This window comes from Triturus cristatus, chromosome 6, assembly GCF_964204655.1.
Source record: "Triturus cristatus chromosome 6, aTriCri1.1, whole genome shotgun sequence".
In the NCBI taxonomy this organism is placed as follows: Eukaryota; Metazoa; Chordata; class Amphibia; order Caudata; family Salamandridae; genus Triturus; species Triturus cristatus.
The window spans coordinates 1,754,213,083-1,754,227,880 of record NC_140589.1 but is presented as its reverse complement, the minus strand read 5'-3'; positions in this window follow the sequence as shown (position 1 = coordinate 1,754,227,880).

Below are 14,798 nucleotides of genomic sequence, written 5' to 3'. Positions count from 1 at the left end.
GGCATCAAGCAAATAATATTGTGGGGAGTGCAAGAAAAAAGCACACAAGCGCGATCCCTTCATGTCTATAACCAATCTCACTGGGGAGTGATCTGAGTATGTATAAGGTAAATGATCCCATTGCTGTGTCTCAGACAACAGACTGCATGAAACCAGCCAATAATCAATGCGTGTGTGTGTATGTCATGGACAGTGGAGTAATGAGTATAGTCCCTGCCCTGTGGGAAACGATAGTGCCATACAGCCACCAGGCCGCACTCCTCGGCTATCAAGGCTATAACACAAGCCGCCACTTAGGGCCATCATCGAGAATGGTCCAGGTCAGGGTTCTGGACGCAATTAAAGTCACCACCCCAAATCTGCGGTAAAGCACCATATGGAGTGAGTTTGGCATGTAATGAGTAATAGAATTGGGGATTGCCATAATTAGGTCGGAATGGACCCACCAGAAGTATGTCCAAATGTTCTTTACAACAACCCACCACCACATACTGCCCTATGGGGTCTGTAAGCACTTCTTGTAACTTATTCCCTGCACCCCTTCGCTCCCATATTAAAACTCTGCACGCTTGATTGGTAATCCCTGCAGCCCAACGTTCACCATGCATACATCGTAGCATGAGGAGTCCGGTGCAAGGGGCCAAATGTGTCTCCTGAAGTATGAATATGTCAATCTGTTGGCGCTGCAAGTATGATACCACCTTATGAATCTTTCGACAGTCATTCAAACCTCTAACGGTCCAGCCTAGGCAATTAAACTTCATCATCTATCTGAACAGCGTATCCTTGTGTACCATATAATTCGACACCATCAGCCCAGCCAATAAGCAACCAAAAAAGATATCTCACTATACAAAATATTGTCCACTTTCGAATATACTTGAGTGCTACGAACCCCACCCCCACCCACGCCATGTCCCCCAACTTTCGACAGGGCATAACAGATCCCACCCCTAGCCCTCCCAGAGCCCAGTATAGCCTGAAGGGAAGGAAGTGGTGTGCACATGGAGGCAGATGGTGCCTGCTGTACTCTCCTGTAACACTGTGTCACAGGAGGGCCGTTACAGTAACAGATTCTTATCTCATACAGTATGAATACAAATTGATAAATAGCAGGGCATTGCATCAGTCTTCTAGCAGCACAGCAGATGCTATATACAAACATGAAACACAGTATCTGGAGGTATAAAAAATATCATTCGGGCCTCTTCCGGAGCCAACAAGTGCACACACCTCTGTATTCTGCACATTGGAAAAGCAACATATCACAATAGCTTCGCAATTGATATAGCTGAGCATTAGTGAGCATGAGAAATTCTACGACATGTCATATCAAATTCAGACAAAGCAACCTAAGACTAGGTCAAGACAAAAAGCAATATAAATAGCACTTTATCCTGTTCATCAAGTGCATGAGAAGAGGCCTGATCGTCATCTGCACGCCCTGACTTGTCAGGACCCGGTTTAGAGACTTTGTGTTGCTCAAGGAAGTGCTGAAGTTCCTTGAGATTATTGAAAACCTTAGTCTTACAATTACTATCATCCTCAAACATGCAGGATACAGCATTGCGTGGTCAAGTTAGATTTCCTGCAGCTTGCGCTTAACCGGGAGGAATCTTCATGAGGACTCCTCCACATGTGTAGTAAAGTCTGGATATATGGAGAATTCAGTATCCTCATAGCTGAGAGTCCGTAATTCTCTGGCGTGGCACAATGGTGCATCACGATCTCTATAGTTCAATAGTTGTGCTATAATGGGGCAGGGGCAGGCTCCAGGTTCGGGGACGGCGCTAGAGAGTGGTGCGATCTCTCCACAACAAACATTTCTGAGAAAGTCTCACGGCCAATCGGCATAACTAGCATACGTTCTGCAAAGGACTCCATATTACCAACATTACTGAATTCCACCAATCCCACAATGCACAAATCGTTCCATTCCACCGGGAGTGGGCCTCCATGTCCTCCGCCCTGGCCTGCAGCACCATCAGCTTCTTCTCTATCTGTTTTTGGATAGCATCAGTAGTAGTCTGTTCATCCTCAGCCTCAGGTACTCATCTCTAAACCATATTTAGGCGCTTTGCTCGTTTATCAATACTGTCAGACATCCTGTCCATTCTATAGGAGAGAGCGTCTATTTTCCCATCAATTTTATTGAGACTAAGCTGCATTGTTGCTAAAATTTGAAGTAAATCGCTTGCCAGTTCAAGACCATTAGCATCAGTGTTAGAAATGGGGGCCTATAGTTGGAAGAGGTAGGTACCTTTGTCCAAATAGGGACGCTTGCTTCTAGTCAGGGTAAGAGGGATACACTTCTAAAATAACCCAAGCTCACCCAGTTGGTAGCTTGGCACAAGCAGACAGGCTTATCTCAGAGGCAGTGTGTAAAGCATTTGTGAACACATACAATAATACAGTAAAAACACTACAAATGAACACCACACTAGTTTAGAAAAATAAGTAATCTTTATCTAAACCCAAACAAGACCAAACGACAAAAATCCACAATACAGTATTACAAATAAGGCTTTCAAATGGCAGAGATAGTTCAGTTCAATGCAAGTTATAAATGCGACACTTTCCTCAAAAGTACCTTATATGAGTCACGCAAAACAAACAAAATGACTGCAGGGAAGGTGAGACGTTGGTTCCTTACAACCAGAGAAGGTGATGCGTCGGTTCCTTGCTTCGGGGGAGGTAATGCGCTTGGTTTCTTACTGCAGCACATGGGAGGCGATGCGTTGGTTCCTTACCGGAGAGGAAGTGATGCGTCGTTTTCTTACTGCGTGGGGAGTTGGTACATCTGTTTCTTACTGCGGCCCCCAACAATGCAACAGTCTTGGTTCCTCGATGCGATGCGTCGATCCGGTACGATGCGTGGTTTGCGCAGCCGCACAGCAGGCTTGCGTCTAGATCGGTGCGGTGATCTTGGACTTCGGAGATCGTTGCACTCGATGCATCGTGCAGCAACTTCTCAAGCCGCGGCAGGTGCTGCGACGGTTTCTTCGGCGATGCATCAGAAACAGGTGCGGATGCATCAAGCTTCTTCGATGTTGCGTCGCCAGCTTCCAGTGACAAACCGTCTCTAGAGGTCCTAAACAGCAGCAGGCACCTCTTTACAGGTTGGAATTTCCAGCAAGGGAATTCAGGGGAGCTGGTGCTTAAGTCTTTGTGTCCCTGTGACATCAGAACAGGAGGCAAACTCAGTTTCAAGCCCTTGGAGATCTTTTCTTCAAGCAGGTGACAAAGCAAACAGCAAAGTCCTTTTTCTCCTTTCCTTGGCTGCAAGCAGCCACTGTAGGCCAACCCCAGACACCAAACAGCACAGGGGCAGTATTCCTCCTCAGCTTATCCGGCTCTTCTCCTTGGCAAGGGTTCCTCTTGATTTCCCAGAAGTGATCTAAAAGTCTGGGGTCTGGGCCCCTCTTTTTATACACAACAATCCTTTGTTCTCTGAATGCAGAAAGTGTCTGTACCCAGGAAAAACCAGTCCTGTGGGGCACTTTGCAGGTGCACAACAACCTCTATTGTCAGTGTGAGCCCTGGCTCCAGACACACCAGAGAGGGGCGGAGCCGTCATTGTGGAAGGCAGGCACAGCCCTATTCAGGTGAAGGTGCTACTCCTCCCACCACTCCAAATGCAGACCAGGCCTATTCAGCCCAGCCCTGATTCATCAGACTTCTGGAGCCGCTGCCCCGCTCCAGTTCCTGTCATCCAAAAACCAGACATGCAATACACAATGTAAAACTCACCCTCACTAAAAGATGCGCTTTAACATTCTGAGTTCAGGCATACTAAACTTTACTTTTCTAATGTGTTCCCAGGGTCAGTTATGTTTATAAGATGTTATAAATAAACTCCCTATACCGTCCTATGGGAACAGATAGCCTTGCAATAGTGAAAAACGAAATACCACACACATCAGGGCATGTCCTACCTTTTACATACAATGCACCCTACCCACAGAGGTACCTTGGGCCTACCTTAGGGGTGACTAATATGTAGAAAAAAGAAGGTTTAGGGACTGGCAAGTGTGTGCACTTGCCAAGTCGACATGGCAGTCCCAGACTGCACACAGGCTCTGCAATGGCAGGCCTGAGTCACATTTTACAAGCTGTTTCTGTGGGTGGCACAATCATTGCTGCAAGCCCAGCAGCAGCATTTGAATTACAGGCCATGGGCACACATAGTGCACTGTACTAGGGTCTGACAAGTAAATCAAATAGCCAATCATGGAAGCACTAATCCATAACACAATTTGCAAAAGAGAGTATATGCACTTTAGCACTGATCAGCAGTGGTAAAGTGCCCAGAGTAAAAAAAACACCAACAAAAGGTCAGAAAAAATACAGGAGGAAGGCAAAAAGTTCTAGGATGACCCTGGAAAAAGGGCCAAGTCCAACACAACCCCCTTCCAACCTAAAGCCAGGGTAGACTAATCAATGCCTTGATAGGCTTCCCTGCTTGGGGCAATAGAACATGGACCCTGGCCTGCAACTGCAGGGGCATACTCCAGTCCCACGCCAATCTCAACCCATTTGGATCCCTCTGTCCATACTCTCAGGGCCCACTAAGCAAACCCATGGGGAACTCTTCTCCTTACCTGTGGACACCATCTGTGCAGTAACTAATCTTAGCTTGATCACAGATGTGTCCCAACAGACAGACAGTACCCACATGGCGTGGGCAACTCTGTCCATCAGGACAGCAAGCCACTGTGGCCACTGATAGCTTTCAGTGATGAGAACTAGGCCCCAGGCCTTTCATGGTTCTCCAACCTCTGTGGTGTCAGAAAGCGGGGGCAGTAGCCCCAGGTGCCTGTCACCCTTGGTCCACTCTCTCTCCTGTCAGGTCAGGTATGACATCCTGACAGTGACCCACCAACCCCGGGCCTGTACCCGGTGGCTGGACAGGAGACTGGGGTGGGCTTTACAACACGCGGTCCTCCTGCTTGGGGCTCTGCACCCTCCCAACTGGAGCGGTACCCCCTTCCAGAATTATCAGGCCACCTGTGGCAGGTGTCCTTCACAATTAGCCCACCTGTTCAGGGGTTCTATCCGGCAACTGGGATCCCAGCTTAGGGTCTGTACCCTTAGACTGGGCAGAGGTCAGGGGTGCGGATGCCCTCTCCCTGCACCCCTTACTGGAGCCGTGCACCCTAGCACCTGGAGCAGTGCCCCCAGAAGACAAACCGGTAGGGGCACTGTTAATGGTTGCCCCCTCCCGCAGGTCAGGGGGGGACACCATGAACCTGACCCTCCAACCCAGGGTCTGTACCCTTAGGCTGGACATGTGCCTGGCAAAAGACACACAATTGATGGACGGAATGCAGAACACATCAAAACATTCACCCCCAGTCAGAAGATCTGAGTTAAATCCATCATTCTTTTGCTCACCATGCCACCCCAGTTTAGACCTGGCCATATGCAAATCAGTCTTGACCCTGTGCCCCATTGGAACAGTCCAGCCCGAACTGCCAAGCCAGGTGCTCCCTGGACCGGAAACAAGCATCCTAGGACCGGTTTCGGGGTTTCACCCCTCTTCAGCCAGGATAGCTTGATTCCAGTGGCACAGTGAGCCCAGGACCCACGTCTGGGCATACCTGGTGCATGTGCCTGACAACCCAGGACTTCCGGGGGAGTACACCAACCCCCCCCACTAAAAACACACCCCTCTGGAGTTGTGTCAGAGTCTGCCTGGCGTAGGTCTACAGCCTCCTGTCCACCTGACAGTGCATGAAGACCTCCCAGGCCAGAAGTGGCCTCACCAGGGTCAGTCCTGGGGTGCTCTGACCTCAGAGCTGGCAACCCCTGACCCACTGGTCTTTCCACTGGGGACTGCGTCCCCCTCTCACCCATTTCTCTGGACTCATGAACCCTCCCCATTGGAGCGGTGCGGCCAGACACCAGAGCTGGTGGAATACTGGTTACAGCAGTCTCCCCCAGCCCAACTGACACCTTGGGATCCCCCCAGGGGATGGACTCCCAGTAAAAACTAGGCCTCCCTCCTTGGTTGGGGAAAACCTGAGCCACCTCCTTTAGGATCACCTCCAGATGCCTCTTCAGACCCTCTGGAATCCACCAAAAGGTCTGTCTCCAGGTTGAGCTCACTGGGGTCAGAGGACTCACACTCCAGGCGTTGGCATAGCTCTGGAAAACAGGGACTTAAAATATGCTCTCCATGAATTGAATCATACAACCCCACACATGTGTTAACCAAGCTATCCTTTGCCTCACCATCCAGTGCTTCGCACACGTTCCCCACACCACTCTCCAGAGATTGGCAAGACAGTGTCTGACCGTCTCTGTCACTCAAACCACACTCTTCCGGACGGTCTCCACACTCTCACACCAGGACTTCTACTATGGGGGAACCCCTCTCCCTGCACCTCTCATCTAGAGTCAGTAGAGTGTCAGGCCCACCACCAGGACTATGAACCCCTGTGCCAGTTCCACAATCCACCTCAGGGACACAGCGCACCACTGGAGTTACCTCATATCCTTGAACCCCCTGGTGTATGCTAACCCCTTCCTTCAAGTCAGGCTCCACATTTCTGGGTGTGTGTACTGCTCCCTCAGCACTAGATAACTGCCTCAGCCTCCAGTCACAAGCAAAAATCCGATTCCTCTCTTCACGAGCCAATCTTTCCCAAAATGTTTCCTCCTCAGGGCCACTGCCCTCTTGGTATTCTGGCTGCGGATACTCGCCCTCATATTCCTCCTCAGAGTCATCTGCTAGTGTTGCTTCCCAGCGTATAGTGGAAGAATGCCAGAGTATTGATCTAGCGCTATAAGGGCAACATGATTATCTCCTCCCATAATGTCAGTGAAGTTGCATGTAGCCCTCTACATAATGTAACAAATGGTGTCCCATGGGGCATCAGTTATGGAATTGTAGTAATTAAAGACTACATTATTGGCCCAACAGGTCAATCTTCAGGATTATCCATCTTCTAATAGAGCCCCATAATACCTGCTTAGCAGATATGTCCATTTTCGTAATTATAGTAGCAAATCTTCTCAGGGGTCCATAGGCATCACCTCCTGCACCCCTTATCAAAATGGTAAATATTTCCAAACCAGGGAAAAAACAGTGTTCACTGAATCGCAATCAAAATATCTGATAATATTTTAATCTTTGGCATGTCATGTGCCTTCTGTTGTCCAATGAGCTATTCATTTTTTCTCTTTATTTCCCCATCATTCTAAAGTTTCCCTTGCCACAAAACTCCCTGACTCCACATTCATCTATCAGAGGTATTTCTGGCAATGAAGAAACATAGTGTCTGGTTAGTTTGAGGGGAAATCCCTCTACTCTCTATGTAATGCACTCTCTGGCAGTCTCATAGAGTTTGCTGTCGTCGGGGGCCAAGAGCTTTTCAATTTGAAAGATTTTAAATGAACTATCAACAATCACAAAAGTGACACTTCATCTCAGTTTTCTATCTTAATCCAGGTTTCAAGCACATCCTATGCACATTTGTTTACACCCCAAAGGTATATAAAATACCTCAACTACTCATTTACAAATTGAATTACTAAGTATGGATTTTCTAAAAGAGGACTTGGAATCCCCTTCAATAAATATAACACTGTTACAAAGAATTTTAACTTTGATGGATGGATTTTTTGTCCTTGGGTACCATAGGCATTGAATCCATGGATCAGAATCTGCATTGTCATTCCTTTATATACTATATCATAAGATACATTGTTGAAGCTGTGAAATGAATAACTGATGATCTTTCTTTAGTACAATGCAAAGATTATATAAACTGCCCCCTCCCGCATTTTTTGGTTTCTCAACCAGAATTGTATGCACCCTGGCCACAATTAATCTCATAGACTCTAGGAGCACTGTGGCCTTTACTACTTCATTGAGAAACAACTTCATGCAGACATTGTCCTCAGTACCCTCATGAACCCCTGCGAAATGAAACATAAACAACCTAAGGCAGTTGTACTTAAACTTTTGATGTTTATGTACCTTTACTGAAACTCTACTGTAAGCTGGGGAGCCCAACTTTAGCAATTTCTACAATTTGAACCTCAAACCATTATTCAAAAGTTCATAAACAAGTATACATCAAACCAATACAGAAATTATGAAATATATTATTGAACTCATACAAATATGCAAAAACATCTAAAATACATTTTTATTTCTAAAAGATGAAAAAATATTCGATTTTTTTTCAAATATCAGTTTGGGTTTTGCTCCTAATACTAAGGGTGGGCGTCGTGCTCCGCTTCGCCCACGGACTGCACGTAGCACTGCCTGCTTTGCCGTTTACGAAGTAGGCGTAGCGGGCAGCGCTACACCCATGCCGCTGCGAAGCGGAGCTGCCCGCCACCCCCGCCAGCCCGCCCGCCCTCATTTTAAAATACTTTAAAGAATATAAAAAGTAAATAAAAGACCTTACCTGCAGTGCGGCGTCCCGAGGCTCCCTCTTCCTGCTTGCCGGTAACTTCTTCACACAAATGCGCATGCGCGGACGCCCTCGCATGCGCATTTCTCGTTTGCCGGTAATGCATGCGCATTTGTGTGAAGAAGTTACCGGCAAACAAGAAGAGGGAGTCCCGGGACGCCGTACTGCAGGTAAGGTCATTTTATTTACTTTTTACATTCTTTAAAGTATTTTAAAATGAGGGCGGGCGTGAGGCAGGCAGCGCGTGGTGGGGCTACGCGAAGCGCGAGTGTGCATAGATTTTGCCACACTACGCGCTGCTCCACGTAGCCCCACTACGCCCACTAAGCACAGGGTTACCTAATACATGCTCTCCTTGCATACAACTGCTTCAATTGAGGCCCCCAATTGTCCATAGTTGAGTTTGTTTGCAGTACGTGCACTGCTCCCACAGATCAAAATAAGGATACCAGCTTGATTTTAACTTTCAATTTGAAATTTCTTCACATTTTACACCTTTCTATTTTCAATGTATCTTTTTATGCATTTGTAGTATATTAATCTGCTAATACTATTTAAATTCCTAGATAGTAGTGAACCCCCTGATTAGGCATTGGGGGGTACCCTCCCATGGCCCAGGGATCCAAAGGTAAACACCTCTCACCTAGAGCTATGTTCGAATTCCTCATTTTTGCTTTAGTTACCTGAAGCCATGTCTGTAAAATCATAGTATTTTACCTATCTCAGGCTTTATTTACTCTGTCCTACTCCCACATATGGTTCTGGCAAGTTATTCCTTTCCCCGTTGTCAAGGCTCCATGAAAAGGCTCCTTAGAAGTGTAAGAGGGCCAAGAAACAGCTCCGCCCCCAGGCATCCTGGTAGGAGGGCCCATCCTGCACGTGCCTAGACCCTTTTTGTGTCACTCTCTGGGAAGAATGCACCAAGAATACACAAAGAATAAACACATCCCAACAACAAAGCCATTCACAGTCAGGTGACCCAGGACACTGGGAGAGGCACAAAATGGTTAGGACAGAAAAATGCCAACACTTTATAAACGTGCCATTTTCAAAATTGTGACTTAAAATGTTACTTTACAATTTAATAAGATTTTAAATTACAATCCATTGAGTCTAAACATAGCATCTCTACATGCTCATGATACTAAAGTAAACACATATTAACTGTTATAAAGTAACTCCATGTCATTCAATGGGAGATATCGTCATTACAGTAGTGAAAATTAAACCTACTACTTTTTAAATACTAGGTAGACTGCCCCATTGGCCTTTAGGACCTACCTTAGGGGTGATGTAATATGTATTAAAAAAGAAGGTATACACATAGCAAAAGGCAGATTAAAACAGCATGACAGGCTACGGTGGCAGGCATAAGACGTGCTTTAAATGGCTACTTAAGTGGGTTGCACAATGAGTGCTGTAGGCCGCATAGTAGCATTTAATTTACAGTACCATATACAAGGAACCTGTAAGTAAATTAAATGTGACTGTCAGGTGTAGACCATTTAACGAAATTTTTCGGTAGAGAGCTCAAGCATTTTAGCACTGGTTGACAATAGTAAAGTGCACAGAGGCCTAATACCAAAAAAAACGAATTCACAAAACAGAAGAGGTTAGACAAAACATTTGGGAAATACCACGCCAAGTATGTCAGGTCTGACACTTTGAATACCTAATATCTCAATCACCTTCCCAGCTCCTGCCCGTCCATATGTGGTAGCCTCCTGGGGTTTCCATTGGGTGTCCTCGTCTGTCAGGGCTAGTCACAACAACCTACTTTGCCAAAACCCCAAGATAGACCACACTGGTCTGTAAACAAATGCATCTGTAGTTTCCTACTTACCTGACAGCCGGTCCACAGAGTTACCATTCCTCTGCCAACGATGCTACACTGTACTACTCATTGTATCGCTTCCATTCTGTGATGAATACATCCTGAGGGCCAACTTCAGTCCAGCATTTCTCTCTCACTCTCTTTTAGCAGGAGTTTGTCCCCAGTGTTCTTTTGTCCCCAATGTTCCTGATATCAGGCGTATGTTGTTGACCAGATCCATATATCTGCATCTTGTCCCGGGCACACCCCATACATGAAAAGCTGTTTTTAGTAAACTCTGTACCGATGATGCCTTTTTAATTGATTTCAGTTCATCATTGACCATGACGGAAACAACTTGCAAATGTAAACATGTATTACATATTAGGAAATCCTGATAGCGCATTTACAAATGTCAATAGTGGGATGCTCTTTACTCAAATGTAAATAAATAGGTTGAACAAGTTCTTCATCTTTATTATTTTGAAGAAAGAATACATCTATGAAGCATGCCAGCATCACATATGGCCAACCACTTGTGTGACAACATCCTCCCCAAGAAAATTATTATGGTAGGTACTTAATATAAAACTCCATGGGAAATAATGTTAAATTAAATTTAATTAGTGAAAGTAGTTAAAAATATAAATAGATATAATGTATTCTTAAGAAAAATCTAAAGATAAAACCTTTATTAGAAAGTATTTAACACTATTGTTTGAGCTTATAAATTAGTATAACATTACTTTTTATTAAAATATAATTACATAGTGGCTTATTCATTCTATACATCCCATTCAATAATTATTAATTTAAAATAGGAAATTTATTTTTCTACTTCTGGTGGGAATTTATTCTTTAAACTTTAGAAAAAATTAGTTGTATTTAATTTAATATATTTAAATTGATGAAAGATTTTAATCAAAATGAAGCATTTTTATTGTGTCCTACTTTTTAATATTATAAATGCAAATAATTCACATTAATATTCAACATCAAAATATCGATAATAATTGTTTTAAGTTAAATAAACTTTTTATTTTTCCCTATACTTTGCCATAGGGATACTCCACGGTCGATCTCCCAATGGTAAAAGACAGGGAAAATTAAAACAAGTTTATTAAATTTTATAATACATTACTTTTTAACATTCTGGTGCCGATTCCAATCCTGTAAAACCCGGGTGCGAATCGTCGTACGGAGCGTATTCTCCGAACGACTCGTACCCGGGAAATCCACCGTACAATCCAGCAAGTACGATTCGTACAGAAATACCATTTCCGTATGAAACGTACAAAACACCGGCTAAAAAATACCTACGAGTCTGATCCTGGACAGCGCGTATGCGACTTCCGTACGGAGTCAGGCAGCGTTTTACGGACCAGCAAGTACGATTCGTCCCTACGTCACTCGGCACAGCTATTTTTTTACGGCAGCTAAAAAATGCCGGAAAACTGAGTCTGACGCAAAAACGGAGCCCCGGTACGCGACGGACAGCCATGGACCCCATCCTACGTGTCACCCCGGCTCTCTTAGCCTACGACCTGGTGCACCGAACCCGACGCACACGCCGCAGAAGGTGAGAACAACACCCAGGGACCAAGGGGGGGTGAGAAGCAGGAAACATACCCCCTACCCAAATTAAAACCTACAATATTGAGGACATACTTACCTCCAGGGTCTGGTCACTCCGGGGGGCGTGTCCACCGTTCCATGCGTCCTGCAACAACAGAAGTGGAAGTGTACGCATACCCCTATGGCAACACTACAATAGTGATACGCACCGTACTCACACATCCATAGCGTGGGTACGGTCCGTATCACTATTGTAGTGGGGCCGTAGGAGTACGCGTGGTACCTACCGTACACACGCTCTCAGAGCATGTGTACGGCCCGTATCACTATAGTAGTGGTGCCATAGGGGTACGCGTGGTACAGATCGTACACACGCTCTCAGAGCGTGTGTACGGTCCGTATCACTATTGTAGTGGTGCCGTAGGGGTACGCATGGTACGGACCGTACACACGCTCTCAGAGCGTGTGTACGGCCTGTATCACTATAGTAGTGGTGCCGTAGGTGTACACGTGGTACGGCCCGTACACACGCTCTCAGAGCGTGTGTACAGTCCATATCACTATTGTAGTGGTGCCGTAGGGGTACACGTGGTACGGCCCGTACACACGCTCTCAGAGCGTGTGTACGGTCCGTATCACTATTGTAGTGGTGCCGTAGGGGTACGCGTGGTACGGCCCGTACACACGCTCTCAGAGCGTGTGTACTGTCCGTATCACTATTGTAGTGGTGCCGTAGGGGTACGCGTGGTACGGCCCGTACACACGCTCTCAGAGCGTGTGTACGGTCCGTATCACTATTGTAGTGGTGCCGTAGGGGTACGCGTGGTACGGACCGTACACACGCTTTTAGAGCGTGTGTACGGGCCGTACCACGCGTACTCCTACGGCACCACTACTATAGTGATACGGACCGCACCCACACATACATACCGTGGGTACGGGCCGTATCACTATTGGATTGGGGCTGTAGGGGTACGCGTGGTACGGACCGTACACACCCTATGAATGCGGGGGTACGGTCCGTATCACACGTACCCCTACGGCCCCAATCCAATAGTGATACGGACCGTACCCACGCTATGTATGTGTGGGTGCGGTCCGTATCACTATAGTAGTGGTGCCGTAGGAGTACGCGTGGTACGGCCCGTACACACGCTCTGAGAGCGTGTGTTTGGTCCGTACCACGCGTACCCCTACGGCACCAGTACATTTGGGATACAAGGCGTAAACACGCCACGAATGTTGGCTTACGGCCTGGTGCAGCATATTACCTTTATATTGGTGTATGTGTAGGCCCAGGACAGCAGTGTACTGCACCAAGGGGGTGGGTGGGTGGCTGCATAGGATTCCCAGCAGTGGGCAGACATGTGAGGGGTGGGTGCAGAGGACAGACATGTGAGGGGTGGGTGTATATGACTACCAGCAGTGGCCAGAGACATGGGTGTGGGTGCATATCACTACCAGCAGTGGACAGACATGTGAGAGGTGGGTGCAGAGGACTCCCAGCAGTGGTCAGACATATGTGTGTGGGTGCAGAGGAATACCAGCAGTGGACAGAGACATGGGGGTGGGTGCATATCACTCCCAGCAGTGGACAGACATGTGAGGGGTGGGTGTAAATGACTACCAGCAGTGGCCTGCAATATGAGGGGTGGGTGCATATCACTCCCAGCAGTGGACAGACATGTGAGGGGTGGGTGCAGAGAACTCCCAGCAGTGGACAGAGACATGGGGGTGGGTGCATATCACTCCCAGCAGTGGACAGACATGTGAGGGGTGGGTGCAGAGGACACCCAGCAGTGGACAGACATATATGGGTGGGTGCAGAGGACTCCCAGCAGTGGACAGAGACATGGGGGTGTACATAATTATCAGATGACCACAACTCCATGGGTGTATGTACGCATCCCTAACTTTGGACAATGATAATAATGCCATAACAACACATCACTGACAGCAGTGTCCCACTCCCAGGAGGATGGATGTCTTTCCCCCACTGCATGACACACCACATGTGGGTGTGAGGACAAATAACACATGCATACCCACCCCTGGCAGATGCAGCACAATACACACACTAAGATCATGCCACAAGACTGTATAGTCATGTCACTGCCTACTAAACTAAGAGAGCCAAAGGGAACACACACTGTCACACACATCCCAGGACTGATAGGAATGTACAGGTGCTGGGCCAGCCACCAAGATGTTGTCTCTCATGGAAGGAATAGGGTGGAGTTCCCACAAATACAATGCCCACAATTGTGAGTCAGGTGCCCAAATACCCTGCAGAACAAGTATCATATGTGTGCTAGGCTGGGAGTACACACATGCATAGTGCTGAAAAGGAAGAATTTCTCCATGAAGGCATTTCAACATACTCAATACACAAGTGCAGTGACTAGCAAGGATGGCACAGACGATGCAGTCGGAGACATTGCTGAGCAGGCATGGCCATAGTTGAAGGGATCCGTCACCAACAAAGGAAATGTAGACACAGGTCAGCACAACAAGTGTGCAACTCTTTGCAGGGAAGATGTCAGGTGCCACAGAGGAAGGAACACTCCTTGGGTCAATGTCTCAAAACCAAAATAACACACACTACCAATGATTATTTGCAGAGACCTTGTGATGGCACGCAGATACCATGGTCCACCTCATGACCATCAGACTAGAACATTTCTCAGAACCATAACACATTACCACAACACCTACTCCTGGAGCCTCAGCACCAACATCAATACCTGAAATACAATAGTGTTCAAAGTAAAAATAAAATGCTTTATTCAGGATAAAAAACAAATTATGAAATCACACTATATACAAAGGCCAATGGCCAGTCCATAATAGAAGTCCTTGGGGGGACACATGGGCACGCGTCTCCCCTAGCTTGCCTGCACAGTGGAACCCTCAGGGTTGCCGGGGGGGGGCATCATGTGGGGAAGGACCAGGCACCGCAGGGACAGGAGGGGGAAGGGTAGGTG